The 16,485-nt window shown below is 43.7% G+C and overlaps 1 protein-coding gene across 3 annotated transcripts in view; it reads left to right on the top strand.

Annotated features, from left to right (window-relative positions):
* The first annotated feature begins 1,541 nt into the window (after positions 1-1,541).
* SLC23A2 (solute carrier family 23 member 2) overlaps positions 1,542-16,485 on the top strand; it is a 118,930-nt gene continuing 103,986 nt past the window's right edge. Inside the window, exon 1 of one of the 3 annotated variants that reach the window (XM_053926103.1) lies at positions 1,542-1,658. The gene's annotated coding sequence lies outside the window, so the exon portion shown is untranslated. The remainder of the gene's footprint in view (positions 1,659-16,485) is intronic. The other 2 variants (XM_053926102.1, XM_053926104.1) reach the window with 2 other exon arrangements.

Genomic DNA, 16,485 nt, shown 5'->3' with positions numbered 1-16,485 from the left:
GTTAGATGTCGTACAGGGCAGGGCGAATTTTTCTCTAGGTGCCAGTCATGGCGTCTTCATCTCTTATAGTGTCCATTTTCAATGGAGATGAAAACACCCAGCTTTACAGTGTGTATTGAATTTTACCAGCCAGTTTTCATATATATATACATATAAAAGATTTTATTTATTTATTTTTTAGACACAGGGGATGGGAGGGAGGTAGAGAGACATCTAATGCGAGAGAAACATTGATTGATTGCTTTTTGCATGTGCCCTGACCAGGAGTCCCACCAGCGACCTTTCAGTTCTCAGGACGATGGCCAACCCACTGAACCACACCAGCGAGGGCGAGCCAACTCTCATATTTTACTAATACACGTCATTGGAAGCGTAAATGGGATGACATATTATTGATTCTTGAAGACACAGACCCACACTTACCTATTTTATAAAATTCCCACAGTTTCAGGTCACGCACAAACACTGAGGTGTGTGATATCTGTAATGGAGTCCCTCAGACTGTAAAACTGGCAGAAAACTCCCGTGATAAAATCTGCTCCTCCCCATGTGAGGTCAGACACCGTCCACAATCCTTTAGCTTTCTCAAGAGTTGCTTGGGAACTAGTCAGTTATCATTGGGTTGCAATAGCAACCACACAGTGGTTTCAAGATGGAAGGTGCTATGACAGTGCTAATTATTAGTGTTTTTGGGGGGGTGTGCACTACGTATTCTGATAGTGTTGAACAGTGGCTCGCTAAGGGTGATCCCCAGAGAGCCACAGCATCTGCACCACCTGGGGATGCAAATTTTGGAGCCCAGTTCCAGACCTCCGCCTTTGCAGACCAGGGGGTGGGCCCAGTGTTCTGCATCTTAATGAAACGCTCTAGGTGAGGAAGCGACGCGCTAAAAAGGTCCAGGGCTCCTGCTATTCATGCAGCCTTTCAGCTCAGCGGCATCACCTGGGGGTATTTTAGAAACGCAGCATCTCGGGCTGCACCCCAGAGCCCGCACGATCGCCAGGGCATTCGAGGCTGAGACCCCTCGGTCTTTATGACCATGTCTGCATAATGTAACGAGGACCTCTTCGCCAGTAAGCTAAAAATCCTGGCAGCCTAACTGGGGAAAAGGTGAAATTGCCTTAAAATATCCAACCCACTGAGCCAGCCCAATGCCCCGCAAACTGCTTGATGATCTTCACTGAGCGCTGACAGAGCTCACTGTCAGGCAGGGTAAAAAGGGGACACCAGGAGGGGGAGACTTTGGGAGAGCGCTCTGCATTCCAGGTGGGTCCCAGGAGCAGGTGTGACGCCAAGTGGGGGCAGTTTCCACGCAGGGGAGGGAAATAAAGGAAACGTAGTGGGGGGCGCTCAGAGAACGCGGCTGGAGGTGGCGGGGGCGAGAGATCCGGGATGCCTGGCGGCGCGTTCCAGGCTGAGGGGGCAGCCTCTCTCTTCGGGGGGAGGCCGGAGGGCTGGGGTCCGGGGCGGGGAGGGAGGTGGGCCCCAGGCAAGCGCGGGGGCGGGCGGCTTCGCGGCTCCCCGCCCCCGGCCCGCCCCTCCGCGGCGCCATTTTGCAGGCGGCTGTCGCGGGGACCAGAGGCAGAAGCGGCGGCGGCGGCGGGCACTGCGTCGGGGAGGCGCGGCGGCAGGACTCGAGCCCCGCGAGCTGCAGCCAGGTGAGAGCAGGGCCGCCGCGCCCCGTCGCGCAGCCCGCAGGGCTGCGCTTGCCGGTCGGACCGCGAGGTGCCAGCTGAGTCCACGAGGCCGGCCTGGCACGGCCCCCGCGGGCTGTCACCGGCCCCCGGCGCGGCCTGCGCGCCCCAACCCCGGCCCGTCGCCGTGGGGTCAGCGGATGCCTGGTGACCTCTAGTCCCCGCCGGGCCTGGCCGGGGCCCCGGACGCTTAACGCTGCCCGCCGCGAGAGCCGCAGCGCGCTCGGGCCCTCAGGCCGCGCCGGGGGGAGGCAAGTGGGGTCCCCCCCGGGACTGGGTTGGCCGCCGCCGCCTCCTCCTCCCCGGCTCTCGGCCCGCCCGTCCTGGGGTCGCTTTCCCCTCGCTCCTCCGCAGGAGGTGCGTGAAGGCCCCCCGGCCCCCCTTCCGTCCCCGGAATTCAGGGCCATCAAGAGGGGCGGCGAACGGCGGGGGTTGGAGGGTGCCGCCTTTTTCATTTTTGCTTTCTTCTCTCCTACAAAGGCTGCGCCAAGTAATTTTAGAAGCAGCCGCTCCGACCCCAAGCCCTTTCCCTCTGGCCTGTCCCCCGCGGGTCGCGGATTCCCCTTGTTGCCACCGTGCTGGGAAGAGAAACTGACATTTTCGAGTGTGACTACTTTAGGGCGCAGAATTTTCTCCTTCCTTTGACTTTACATGTCCCCTTGGATGGATAGCTGACGGGAACTGGGCCTGCAGAGGGTTTTAAGCATGACTGATGGGAAATTCTTGATTATCAGGGCAGAGGGTAAATGAGGGCAGCTGCAGGTCGAAGAAAGTCACTCGTAAGGCATTTCTGGGTTCTGTGGCGTTAGCAGGAGCCGCTACTTGTATTCTGGTCGTGCAGGAGACGGGAAGTGAAGGTGCTGACATTTGGGTCATCCAGTGCAGAGATGGCCAGGGATGTGCGAGGAGAGGGATCCGGAGTCCCGAGACTGTCTGGTTTGAGCTGTCATTAGTTGGCCATGTGACCTCCCTCCGCCAGTTTCTTCCTCTTTAAAGCCCCAGGCTAGAACCTGGAGTGTCTGGAGCATTTTTATTTTGTCTTTGCATTTGAATGCTGTTAGGCAGGGGGGCTCACGATTTCCAGTCGTCTACACCTGCCCTTCTCACTTGACTTTGCCTGCCTGGCCTGAAGGAGTTTGATTCTAGTGAGATTTATAAAGGGCTTTTCAGCTCGGAATTTCTGTGCTGGGTTATGGTAGACTCTACCAGCGTCACTTGTGAACCTATCACTACAGGTCTCTTTTCACTCACCTAAAATTTAATAGCTTTTGGGCACCGACCTGTTAAAAGGCCAGCGGTGGCCCTGCACAGTTTGAAGCCCTCATGGCACGTCCGCTAGTTGAAAGGAGGCAAGTGGGTGTGCCCAGCCCGCTACCTGTTTCACTTGACAGCCTGAGCAGGAGTTCTCTGATTTATAGACTGTTGCCTTTGCCAAGATGGTTTCTTCTCTTTGAATACTAGGGCAGTTTTCTTTTGGTTTCTTTGCTTGGAGTGGGGCGTGAATTTTTTTTTTTTTTTTTTGGTTAAACTAGGTATTTCAAGAACTTTTCATATTGACAGTTTCTTTTAATTTTAGATGGTTCAATGGCAGATGTGTTTTCTAACTGTGACACAGGTAATTAAGCTGAGGTTTAATGTCTGTTAAGATGCTTCAAAACTGCTCATGAAAGTACCTGGCTGGAATACTGACGAGGGTTTTGCCAGGTGTCATGCAGCACTCCCTAGCCTGTTTGTGTAGCAGTCTAGTGGATTTAGCATTGCAGAAATGAATTAGATGGCCCAGGAGTAAGCGCCCGTAGCCTTCTATCAATCTGTGCACTAATTTGGTGCCGGGTGCGGTTGACCAAATCATTGTTGATAAAACCCAGTCTTTTTTTAAAGGATTTTATTTATTTTTAGAGAGGGGAAGGGAGGGAAGGAGAAAGAGAGGGAGAGAAACATCAATGTTCGAGAGAGACAGTCTCTTACACATTGCCTCCCCATGCCTCCAACTGGGGACCTGGCCTGCAACTTAGGCATGTACTCTGACTGGGAATGAAATCTGCGACCTTTTGGTTCGCAGGTCGGCTCAATCCACTGAACCACAGTAGCCAGGGCAAAACCCAGTCTTTTGCCCTCAAGGAGCCTAATGTCTGGTTTGTTGGATTTTGGAAATTCTGAGTTGACTTTTGCCGTCTTCTTCAGTGTCTCTAAAGACACACCTGGGATCTATTTAGGGACTAATTTCTGGCACCACTGGTAGCTTAAAGAATTTTCCCATTTTAGTTAAGGGAATTAAAAGTCAGCAGCTCTAATTTACAGTTATATAGTGCTTTGTACTTCTTAATGAAAGCTTTTAAAAAATGTATTTTTATTTAATCCTTTTAGGCTTTTTAAAATTGAAACATTTTATGGTTCTTTCATGATCTGTTTCCAGGCCTTTCCTGTAAAACTCTCAACACACTAATCCCAAAGCCGGATAACCTCATTAATTCATTTTCACTCCCTGCTGTTCTTCCAGCCCTTCTCTCCTCCAAGGGCCGCATGTCTGGGCTTTCTTTCTTTCATGCTTTTGCCAGGGAACATTCCGGCTCCAGGTTAAGCTGTGCATTACTACCATGGGGGTTAAACAAGTTCTTTGTGTTGCTTTACGGCACTCTCTTCATTTTCTCCCTGGCTTTGCTATTTCTAGCCTGTTATTTTGTCACAGGTTCTAGATTGTTGGCTCGCCAATAACTGAAGTCTGCTTGCAGCTTACACTTTTCATAGGCCTTTCACACATTTAATGCGTTTATTGAGGGGCTGCTGCGTGACTGGCAGTGTTTTCAGTGCTTCGGATGCTGCATGGAGATTCCCTGCCCACATAGAGCTCACACACTGGTGGGGAGGCAGACAATGAGACATTGTGTTCCGAAGTAGAATCTGGCAGGTTTGGTGGTATTGAGTGTTGGGAAGGGAGCTGAACTTTTGGGAAAGGTAGCCTGGGAAGGCCTGAGTCATTCTTGAGTGAAGAGGTAGAGGAAGTGAGTTATAGCTGGGGGAAGAGCATTCCCTGTGAGGAAACAGCAAATGCAAAAGCCCTGAGGCAGGTGGAAGACAGCATTTACTTTGGAGGTCAGGGAGACAATGGGAACTGGGTTATGTAAGGCCATGTGGCATGTGGTAAAGGCCTGTAGATTTACATTGAGAGGCGGGTCGGAGCCATTGCAGGTTTCGAGTTAGAAGAGTGACGATGTGGACTGACTTAGCTTTTAACAGAGACATGCTGACTGTTGCTGTGTGAGAGCGGACTGAATGCAGGGAGGGCAGGATAGGGCAGCAAGGCTGCCAGCTAGTGCAGGGTGGAGGGTGGTGAGTCAGACTGGGAAGCCTGGGGAGTGAGGATGGAGAGACGTAACAAGTGATCTTCTTCTGAAGTGGGCCTGAGGGGATTGCTGATGGACTGGATCTGAGGGGTGAGAAGGAGTTTGAGGACAATGCCAGGGTTTCTGACCTGAGCACCTAGAACAAAAGCAGTCATTAACTCAGAAGCCTGTGGAGCAGTTTTAGGGCATGTTAAGTTGTCACCCCAAACTGACATACCCAAATGCAATGGTAAAGGAGGGGGCCGATATGTTGGAGAGGTCCTTTTCCACAGAAATGTAAGTCTTGGGAATGTCTCATTGTCCTTTGTCTTAATTTTTGCCTCTGACCTCAGGCAAGCCCCTGACCTTGGGTCTAAGTGTGGCTTCTAAGGCTTTACTTCATGGAGAGTTCCACCTACTCATTTATTCATTAATCATTTCTTGTACTATTTAGTGGAGTTACATGTTATACAGGCCTAGAATCTAAGATAATACAAAAAGCAGAAATCTGGATTTATTAAAAATGCCCCTTGACAAGTTCCTAAATCACATGAAGTGTGATAGACATGATTTGAGAATATGCTCTACAAAGAAATATCTGCCCTGGCTGGGGTAGCTCAGTGGCTTGAGTGCTGGCCTGTGAATCAAAGGTCGCTGGTTCAATTCTCAGTCAGGGCATATGCTTGGGTTACAGGCCAGGTCCCCAGTAGGGGGCGTGCAAGAGACAACCATACATTGATGATGTTTCCCTCTCTTTCTCCCTCCCTTCCCTTCTCTTTAAAAACAAACAAACAAAGAAAGAAATATCTAAGTATTCAAGTGTAATGAATGCGGTAATGAACAGGGTATAATTTCATAGAGGATCTTAGTGTTCTCACTGCTGTGAACTTTTCATCAACTTTAGATTGTAGCTTACAGCCTCTTTCTATTTGCCATTATTTTGACTCAAATTTTTCCTTATTCATTGTTTTCTCTCTACAGCTGCAATGAGCTTTCTGTAAAAGATTTTTAATTTATTTACTTTTATAGGGTGGGGAGGGAGAAAGAGGGAGAGAAACAACAATGTGGAGAGATACATCAATCAGTTGACTATTGCACACCCCCAACCAGGGACCTGGCCAGGAGTTGAACCTGTGACCTTTCAGTTCACAGACCGGCACTCAATCCACTGAGCCACACCAGCCAGGGCTCGCTGAGTTCTTCAGTAGGGAGAGACCTCTGCCTCACCGCCCCAAACCACAGCTTTCTCTGGTCAGTGTTCAGGAAAGCCGTCTTCATTCATGGGCTCTTTGCATAGGTGTCTCCCAAAGTAGCTGATCTCTCAGGCTTGCTTCTTTCAGTTGTCCTGCGGCATCTCAAGAAGTGCCTGGAAAAGGCTCATCCAACTAGAAGGCCACCTCTCTCTTTCTTATGTATGTAAATCTTACAGAGTTGAATCCCTATGTCTTCTAAGTTGTATGTGAGAGCAATATAAACGATGCAATTTTTTTCCCTAGGAGCCTTTCCGAGCAATACACAGGACCTAAAAAGACCAGACAACTCTCCATGATAGGGCCAGTGCAATGATGATGGCCCCAATGGGCATAAGTTGTGTGGGGGGCACTTGAGATCATTGTTGGTTGTTCTAACAATCTGCAGTCAATGTGGGTCTGGTCTGTATTTTATCAGTGAAGGAACAGAACTTGGTTAATTTCTCTAAGTTAACTCCTGAGTCTTGCGTTATGCTCTTAATGCTCCAGTAATCCATGGGGACCTCAATGATAGAATGCTATTTCCAGGTCTTGTCAGGGTTTTTAAGTTCTTGTTGGCATAGCAGAGTGCAGAGAAGCTAGCATTAATAGGTGGGTGCCAGGGGCTCTGCTGGCACTTTTGTGTTCACTGAAGTCGTAGAACTACCCCACAGCAGCTCTGTGGAGTAGTCACACTATTCCCATTTTCCAGCTGAGGATGCCGAGGTTTGGTGAGAGGGCAGCCCCTTGCCCAAGGTCATAGTACCACCAAGTGGCAGAGTCAGAATTTGACCCCAGGGTGGTCTGATTGTCAAGCTCCAAGTAGATTTCATGTTCTAGGATGCTTTTCAAAGACTTGGGATTGAGGGCAGGGGTTGGACTGGGGAAAGTGGGAATGGAATTCCAGATGGAAGGAACAGCATGAGCAGAGGTGGAAAGGCATGTGAGAGACGTTGACTATGTCAGGATGCTTGGAGGGAGGCTGAGGGGGTGGTGAATGGAAAGGGTGTACAGAGCATAAAGGTCCTGTGACACTGTATTGTGGGGCTTGAATCTTGCCTGGAAGGCCACAGAAAGATTTCTTGAGGGGAGTGTGACCTGTTAAGATGTGGGTTGTAGAAAACTCTCTGGGGCAGCTGGAGGGGTGCATTGGGAGGAGGCTGAGGGCTGAAGGAGAGCAGCACCCTTCTCTCTCCTGCCTTCCTGTTATCCCATCTGTTGTTCATTCCTGGCTACAGTGTTTGCCTCTCTGCATCCTCGTTTGAGTCCTTTGTTCCTTTATTTTGTTCCCCCTTTTGTTCCTGTAGGAACCTTCCACAGCCTTCCTCTCTAACACATTCACCTCTTTCACACTGTCTTTCTTTGAGGTGGCTTTTCCTTGTTCAGGCAAACACGCACCACCAGCTTCAATTCCACCCACCTTAACGTTTTCATAGTGGACTGTCACTTCACAGAGGTCTTGGTATCATGACTCTTTGGCTGGTCTTCTCCCCATTTCTGATGGAAAACACTGCTGGAAACTTGATTTCTCACACATTCCACTGTAGTTGGGATTTCAGCCTCAAATGTGGTTTGGTTTTGTTGTCCCCTTTGCAGTGCTGGCTCAAATCCTTTTCTGTTTCCATAGGCAACTCACTGGGCAGGGGGAAAAACTCTTCCTTGTCTAACATGGCAGATCTCAAAGGAGAGTTTCTTATTCAGGTCTGGGGTAGGGCTTGGTAATTTGATTTCTATCCAGTTCCCAGTTGATGGGGATGCTGCTGTTGAGAGAACTCCCATCACCTGTTACTGTAAATTAAGTTTTATTGGAACACAGCCATGCTCGATCAAGAGATTCATTTGACTGGCCAGCCTAAAATATTTGCTATCTGGCCTTTTATAGAAAAAGTTTGCTTAAAAAATGTTTGTTTACCCCCATTTCACGGTAGTGTATGTGATCAGTGCTATTTTATTATCAAGAGCTCTCATATATTAAGACATTGCTTCACAAATTATTCCACAGAAGTATGCTTTAGGGAAATATATGCATAGTTTGAAGGGTTAGGGAGTGTAGTAAGCATGCCACTTCTTTGTCTTTTACCTAAAAATAATGTAAATTTTAAAATTCTATTCCAGAAACATCAGTGCTTGGTTTAACATGAAACATTTTTCCTCTTTACCCTTTGCGTAAAGTTGGTGCTGTGAGATATGTTGTATTTGATCCTGCTTTCACTGTGCTTGAGAAATTTGCTATTAAGATTTGCATTTTTGGTAATAAGTTACAAATATTTGTTCTGTGCTTTGAATTCACATCTGTCAGTCTTGGTTTCTCATGCCTTCTCTACCCCAAGATTTTAAAAATATTCTATATTTTCTCTTGGTTTTTTAAAAAATATTTGTCTACAATCTATTTGTATATGAAGTAAGGATTATTTTGTCCTCTGTGTTTATTTCAGCACCATTTATTCATTGTAATTTTTTAAAAAGACTTTATTTATTTATTTTTAGAGAGAGGGGAAAGGAGGGAGTGACACATGATGTGTGAGAGAAACAGGGATCAGTTGCCTCTCTCATGCCCCCAGCTGGGGACCTGGCCCACAACCCAGGCATGTGCCCTGACTGGGAATTGAACGGTCAACCTTTTAGTCCACAGGCCATTGCTCAGTCCACTGAGCCACACCAGCCAGGGCGTCATCTTTTTCTATTAACTTAAAATAGCACTTTAATCATGTGCTGAATCTTTAGATCTGTCACAGGACTTACTGCTTAATTTCATTTATCTGTCTACTTCTTTATTCCTTTGCCATGACCTTGCTATTTCATCATTACAATCACTTCACAGTGGGCTTTCCTATCTATTTGATATTGCCTACACCAATTTTTTTCCCCCAGTATTTTTCAGTTTAAGGTTTCAAGATGACTTTTAATGGATAATTTTATTATATGTTCAAGTTACTTTGGGGAGACTTGTTATCTTTATAATGTTGAATTGTTCAGTCACAAACACATATTTTGATTCATGCAGGTCTTTTATGTCTCTCATTTTTCTAGATTTTTCCTAGTAGGTGGTCTGCGGTTACTTATTGCTGTTTATTTAAAAGTATTTGGTATTTAAAATGAGATTATTTCCCCTTGCTCCTTCCTTCCTGCCACATACACTGTTTTCTGATTGGTATGTATAAAGAAATTATGCTGCTGGCACCCATCTACCGTATAATTGACCGTCTGTATTATTCAGGGTAGTTATGCTAGCAAAATCTGTGTCTTAACGAAACATAAATTTATTTCTTGCTCACAGTTTTCTAGGTGATTCTTCCCCTAAGTGGTGAGTTGGGGAACTAGGCTCTTTCCGCCTTATAACACAACTGACTGTGGCCTCTTGAGTTTGCCCTGGAACTTTGTGCTGGAAGATGTTTCTATGTGCCAAGCTTGGAAATAGTCATATTTTCCTCAGTCTGTTTGCCCCATCCTAGATACCAGGGGGATGGGAAACGGGGTCATTCAGTGTGTCCATGAGGAAATTGAAATAGCACTCTCTGCCATGCCACCTAACTAAACCCTGTTATTCTCGTTGATTTTCCCCGAGTTTCTGAGTAATCATAATAATTGCAAATGATCATTTTGGGTTTTTTCTTATAGTTATGTATTTCTTTTTCTTATTGGGTTGTAAAGTACTTACAGAACATTTTTAAATGTGACAGTGGTTCTCTCATTCTCAATTTTTATTGGAATACAGTATGTACAATCTTTAATGATATTGAAGAAGTGTCCTATTTTCAGTATCTTTTCCACTAAATTACAGTATTGCACATGGTGTTTGGAATGAACAAACTTTGCCACCTTGACGTTGACCCTGGCATTTTGTATAACACACAAACTCTTGGTAGCATTTGTCCCTGTTATTGTGGTAATTTTCCAAATAAGTCCAGTTTCTCTGCTGGTTTTAGGATGATTTCAAGTTTCTTGCCAGGAAGAATTGCAGACGTTATGTATCTTTCCTTCAGGTTCCTCCCAAAGGCTTCTGTTTTCCTGCCATGCTATCAAATTGTGCAGCCGATGGCATCTTTTGCATCAGGGATTCTTACCCTCAGTTGCTGAAAGTGTTCTCTCCCTCAGAAGTTTTGTGGGTTCTTTTTTCTCTTCCTTTATTCTTTCATCCCTGTGAAAATAAACTGAATCCATGTGCAATACTGATTTGCCCCTTTTGTTAATGTTCTCTTTACACCTGCTTCTTGACACCCAGCGTGAGGTCGGGCGGGCCCTGCATTTCTAGGCTGCCCGTCCTGCAGCTTGCATTTCCCTCTGTTTTGGATGATGGCTGCAGTGTGGCGTTTGCACCCTCCTCTCTTTGGTTCCCAGTTGGATCTGCTATGGATAAGCACCAGCAGGGGCCCCGAATGTGGTGGAAGCAGGGAGTTCCTCTTTGTCTCTCAGATGCCCTGGGAGGTACACAGGATAGGGAATCTTATTACTTCACTTGACCAATAGAAATGGACATGGGGTCTAATTCACTTTTTCTAGTGTTTAGTTCAGTGCTTAGGGGGATGCTCCAAACTGGCTTCAACTTATTTTCAATTTCTGTTTTCAACTCTGAGATCTTGTACTTTTGTTTCTTGAATAGGTGTTGGTCAACTCCTAAAATGTATTTCCTAGGGTTTGTTTTGATCAACTCACTTTTGTAAAAAGATTTTATTTATTTGTGTATTTCTAGAAAGAGGGGAAGAGAGGCAGTAAGAGAGGGAGAGAAACATCAATGTGTGGTTGCCTCTCACACACCCCAACTGGAGACCTGGCCCACAAACCAGGCATGTGCCCTGATTGGGAATTGAACTGGAGACCCTTTGGTTTTCAGGCTGGCACTCAATCCAGGGAGCCACACCAGCCAGAGCTAATTGACTCACATTTCATGGACACACACACACACACATATCAGTGTGTGTCTTAAAGAAAGTTCTACAAAATTCACACATAACCTTATAAGCTGTTTATTCTGATAATTTCTATCCCTATTTCATGAAAAAGTTACAGTAGTTATGCTACTGTAAATTGAATGAACAAACATTTTTGCGATCCTCATGAAATACAGGGTTCTGAGGTAAAGCATTAGAGATGGAAAGGTTATCTATCCCATGGTAACCTCAAAAAAGAAAAAAGCTTTATTGAGATACAATTCCCATATCATAACATCCACCCTTTTGTATACTCTTCACTTGTTTTTAGTATATTCACTGAGTTCTATAATCATCACAGTATCTAATTTCAGAATGTTTTCTATCACACCTAAAAGAAAGCCCATACTATTAGCAGTCCTTCCTTATTCTTTCCTCCCCTCAGCCTCTGGCAGCCACGACTGTACTGTTTCTACGGATTTGCATTATCTGGTCATTTCATATAGATAGGATTGGTATATATTATCTGTATTGATTGGCTTTTTTACCTAGCGTGTGTTTATGATGTATCCATGTTGTAGTATGTAACAATACCGTATTTTGTGTAGCTACTAATCAGTTGATGGACATTTGGGTGGTTGTTACATTTTAGCTGTTATGAATAATGCTACTGTGAACATTCATGTCCATGTTTTTGTCTGATCATGTTTGCACTTAGGTAAATATCAAGGAGTGGAATTACTGGGTTATATGGAAATTCTGTGTTTACCATTTTGAGGAACCGTTAAACTTTTCCAAAGTGGTGCATAGTATATGATGGTTCCAAACTCTCTACACTCTCACCAACAGGCGCTATTGTCTGTCTTTTTGAGTATAGCCATTCTAATGGATGTGAAGTGGGCTCTCGCTGTGGTTTTATTTGCATTTCCCTAATGACTAGTGAGGTAGAGCATCTTCTCATGTGCTACTGGCTATATGTATGTTTTTGGAGAAGTGTCTATACAGAGCCTTTGCCCATTTTTTAATTGGGTTATCTTTTTATTGTTGAGTTGTAGGATATCTTAATATATTTTACATACCAGTCTCTTATCTGATATATAATTTGCAAGTAATTTCCCCCATTTTATGGGTTGTCTTTTACTTTCTGATGTCCTTTGAAGCTCAAAAGCTTTAAATTTTGATGCAGTTCAATTTATCTACATATTTTTTTTGTTGCTTGTGCTTCTCATGTCATAGCTAAGAAGCCATTGCCTAGGCCAAGGTCACAAAGATTTATCCCTGTTTTCTTTTAAGAGTTTTACAGTTTTATCTCTTAGACTTAGGTCTTTGATCTATTTTGAGTTAATTTTTGCATGTGGTGTGAGGTCGAGGGTCCACCTTCATTCCTGTTCTGTAGGTCTCCAGGTGACTCAGCATCATTTGTTGAAGAGACTGTTCTTTCCCCCTTGTCAAAAGCCGTTTGATCACAATCGCCTGACATAAATGTTAAGGTTTAGTTTTGGGCTCTCAATTCTTTTTCATTGATCTATTTGTCTTCTTATACCGGTAACTACACTGTCTTAATTACTATAACTTTGTATTAAGTTTTGAAACTAGAAAGTGCGAGTCCTCCAGTTTTCTTCTTTTTCAAGATTGTTTTGGGTGTTCTGGGTCCTTTGCATTTCCATTTGAATTTTAGGATCAGTTTGTCAATTAATGCCAGAGAGGCAGATGGGATTTTGATAGTGATTGCATTGAATCTCTAGGTCAATCTTGGTAGTGTTGCCAAGAACTACATGTTTTTAACTGAATTTTCATGAGGCAATATTCACACTAGGAGCAGTGCATTCTGATATTTTCTTCTAGTCTAGTCTGCTTCATCCCATTTATTTATTTGTTTATTAATTAAAAAATTGCTGATCCCAGCCCACCAAGTTGATTTCTCTATTCAGTCTCATGGGTTATTATTTATTGTTCGAAAAACATGCTTTAAGTCAGTGTTCCTCAACCTTGACAGCAACTTAGAATCATTTGAAGAACTTTAAAAAAAACTCCCTGCTGTCATCCTAGAGACTTGGGTGTAGTTGATCAGCATAGCCTAAGCCTTTTTAAAAGTTTCCCAGGTAGATTCCAGTTTGCAGCCAGGGTTGAGAACCGTTGCTGTAAATGAGCTACAATGCATTTTTAAAGCCTGTGCATAGTGGACTGAATATATTACAGGATGGAAATGTGTGTACTGCTAGCGATTGGTCCTCCTGTGTGAAATGTTTGGTCACTTTGGTGAAGAATGTATTAGAGAGTTCTGTGCAATTTCTCTTCATTTAATACCAGGGGGACCCCCAATGCCCCCTTCCCCCAGAATTTATTTGCAAAAATCTGTGTGTTTATTTTTACATGTTTAAACTTCAGTCACCTTCAAAGTACTTTCCATTCGATGCAACACACCTATTGAGACATTTTTCCCACTGCTCAAAGGGTTTGAACTTGTCTATTTTGATGCCTTTTAGTGCTTCTGCCTTTTTGTTGTTGTTGTTGTTTGTTTCACCTCTTCCACTTCCGCAGTGTTTCCCTTTGAGGACTTTTCTCATAGGGGAAACAAAAGAAAGTTGCTGGGGTGAATAGGGAGGGTGGGGCAGTGGGGTCATGCCGTTTTTTGGTCAAAAACTGGTGAACACTCAGAGCAGTGTGGGCAGGTGTGTTTGTGCTTTTGCCCATCTGGAAATGGGCAAAAGCGTTGAAAGAATCTTCAAAAAAAAAAAAAAAATCACTGAAGCCTAACCAACAAGCTCAGCTAGTGCACTGATACAGACGAATTCCTAGAACATTCGCCTAGCTGGGGAAGCCTGTACTACAAGGCTCCTGCCCTTCAGAAGATAATTCCGTTGTTTTTTTTTTTTTCACTGACATTGTTCTCCTGAGAAATAAAATAATTTTGCTGTTGACTTTCTCCTGGTGTGTGTAGTTATCCCTAGTTCGTAATGAGAGCAAGGATGGAGCAAAGTCCCTGGAGACTGTTATTTCTCAGGAATTTTTTTGTCTTATGGCTTTTTGCTTATAGGAAATGGAGTAGTTTGAGAAAAATATGCAGGAAATTCACAGCTATTTTAGGGATTGTCATATAAAGAACACTGAAGCTATTTGGTCAGAATTAAGATTGGAAATACTGAAAAAATATCTAGAAGTGGGACTGGTGTCCTGTATTAGACTATTAAGAATATTACGATTATGATGAAAATGCATATAAAATAGCTTATTTTACTCATTGAATATTCTTTGTTTTGTTTACTCGAAAGTAAAATTTCTTTGTATGTATATATGCATATATATGCATATTTGTATTTTTTTTATCTTCTTTTTCTTTATTTTTATTGTTGACACTATTACAGATGTCCCCATTTCTCCCCCTTTTGCCCCCGTCCCCCTTCCCTCTGGCCATCAGCACACTGTTGTCTGTGTCCATGGGGTATGCAGGTATGTTCTTTGGCCAATCTCTTCACCTTCTTTCATCCAGTGACGACCTCCCCCAGCCCCACCTCTGACAGCTGCCAGTCTGTTCCATGTATCCATGCCTCTGTTTCTGTTTTGTTCATCAGATTCCATATATGAGTGAGATCATATGGTATTTATCTTTCTCTGACTGGCGTATTTCATTTAGCATAATCATCTCCATGTCCATCCATGCTGTCGCAAAAGGTAAGTTTCCCGCCTTTTTTACAGCAGCGTAGTGTCACATTGTGTAAATGTACCATAGCTTTTTTAAATCCACTTATCTACTGATGGGCTGTTTCCAGACCTTGGCTATTGTAAATAATGCTGCTATGGATATAGGGGTGCATATATTCTTTCTGATTAGTGTTTTGAAATTCTTAGGATATATATCCAGCAGTGGGATCACTAGGTCAAAAAGCAGTTCCATTTTTTTATTCTTGTATTATTATTTATTTTTTAAATCATTTTTTATTGTTGTTCAATACAGTTGTCTCCATTTTCCCACCATCACTTTGGGGCCCCACCCATCCCCACTCCCACCCCCACCCTCAATCCTAAAACCCCTTTTGGCTTTGTCCATGGGTCCTTTCCTTTATACACGTTCCTTGAGGACCCTTTCCTTTTCCCCTGTTATCTCCCTCAGGGCAAAAAAACCCCCTGAAAAAATACATATTTAAATATTTTGTTTATTTATTTTTAGAGAGGGGGAAGGGAGAGAGAAAGAGAGGGAGAGAAACATTAATGTGTGGTTGCCTCTTGTGTGCCCCCTACTGGGGACTTGGCCTGCAACCCAGGCATGTGCCCTGACTGGGAATTGAACCTGAGACTGGTTACTTTGCCGGGACAGCGCCCATCCAACTGAGCCACCTGGTCAGGGGTATTTTGCTTATTTTTTTTTTTTGATAAGTAGTAACATTTCTTTATGAGATTTTGGCCATTTGTACTTATATTTTGTTTTTGTCTTATTCATGTTTACCAGTTTTTCTAGTTTTGTATTTATCTTTTTCCTAGTGATTTATAATACTTTTCATATCAGGAATAGCGATACTTTCATAAATGTTATAAATGTTTTCTCTACTTCATTTTATAATTTTTATGGTTTATTTGAGAACTAAGATTTATTTGTAGGTCATTTTTCTTGCAGTTTAGTTTTCAAAATGAAAATCTCATTTTCAAACTTTAAAGTTTCAAAGGACACATTTTTCTAAGAAATGAATAAAAGTCTTATCAGAACTTGATTGTGTAAATTTTTTTTTTTTAGATTTCAAATCTGTTTTTCTACTAAAATATGCCTGGAATAATCAGCTGCCACCTTTGAATTAAGAAAATAGTAACTTTAAAAAAACATTTTATTTATTTATTTTTAGAGAGAGGGGAAGGGAGGGAGAAAGAGGGAGACAATCATCAATGTGTGGTTGCCTCTCACACGCTATGCCCCCTATTGGGGACTGGTCTGCAACCCAGGCATGTGCCTTGACTGGGAATCCAACCAGCGACCCTTTGGTTTGTAGGCCAGCACTCAGTCCACTGAGCCACACCAGCCAGGGCTGAAACCAGTAACTTCAAACTTGAAGATTTTTCGTATCATGATCCCAGTGAATGGGAACTTTAAGTAGGATGGCCTGGAAGTTGGGTGTTCTTATTCTAAACAGTCAGAACGGGAAGCTAGATGTCATTAACAAGCTTTCCTCTCAAATTTTAGTCTTGGGTACCTTTGGTGTTTAGTATTTTTCCCTTTGAGCACATATGATGGTTCTTTTAGGTTGATAGAGCTCTTGTGCATTAATTTCTCAGTTTTTTCCAGTAGAATTAAAAAATAAAAAATTGTATCAAACTCAGAGAATAGCCTTTAGTGCTTCTGGATTTCTAAGCCCTTTGTGTTCTTTCTCCCGCCCACCTTTAT

Source organism: Desmodus rotundus, chromosome 6 (assembly GCF_022682495.2).
Source record: "Desmodus rotundus isolate HL8 chromosome 6, HLdesRot8A.1, whole genome shotgun sequence".
Taxonomy (NCBI): domain Eukaryota; kingdom Metazoa; phylum Chordata; class Mammalia; order Chiroptera; family Phyllostomidae; genus Desmodus; species Desmodus rotundus.
This window is presented reverse-complemented; position numbering and strand designations above follow the sequence as displayed.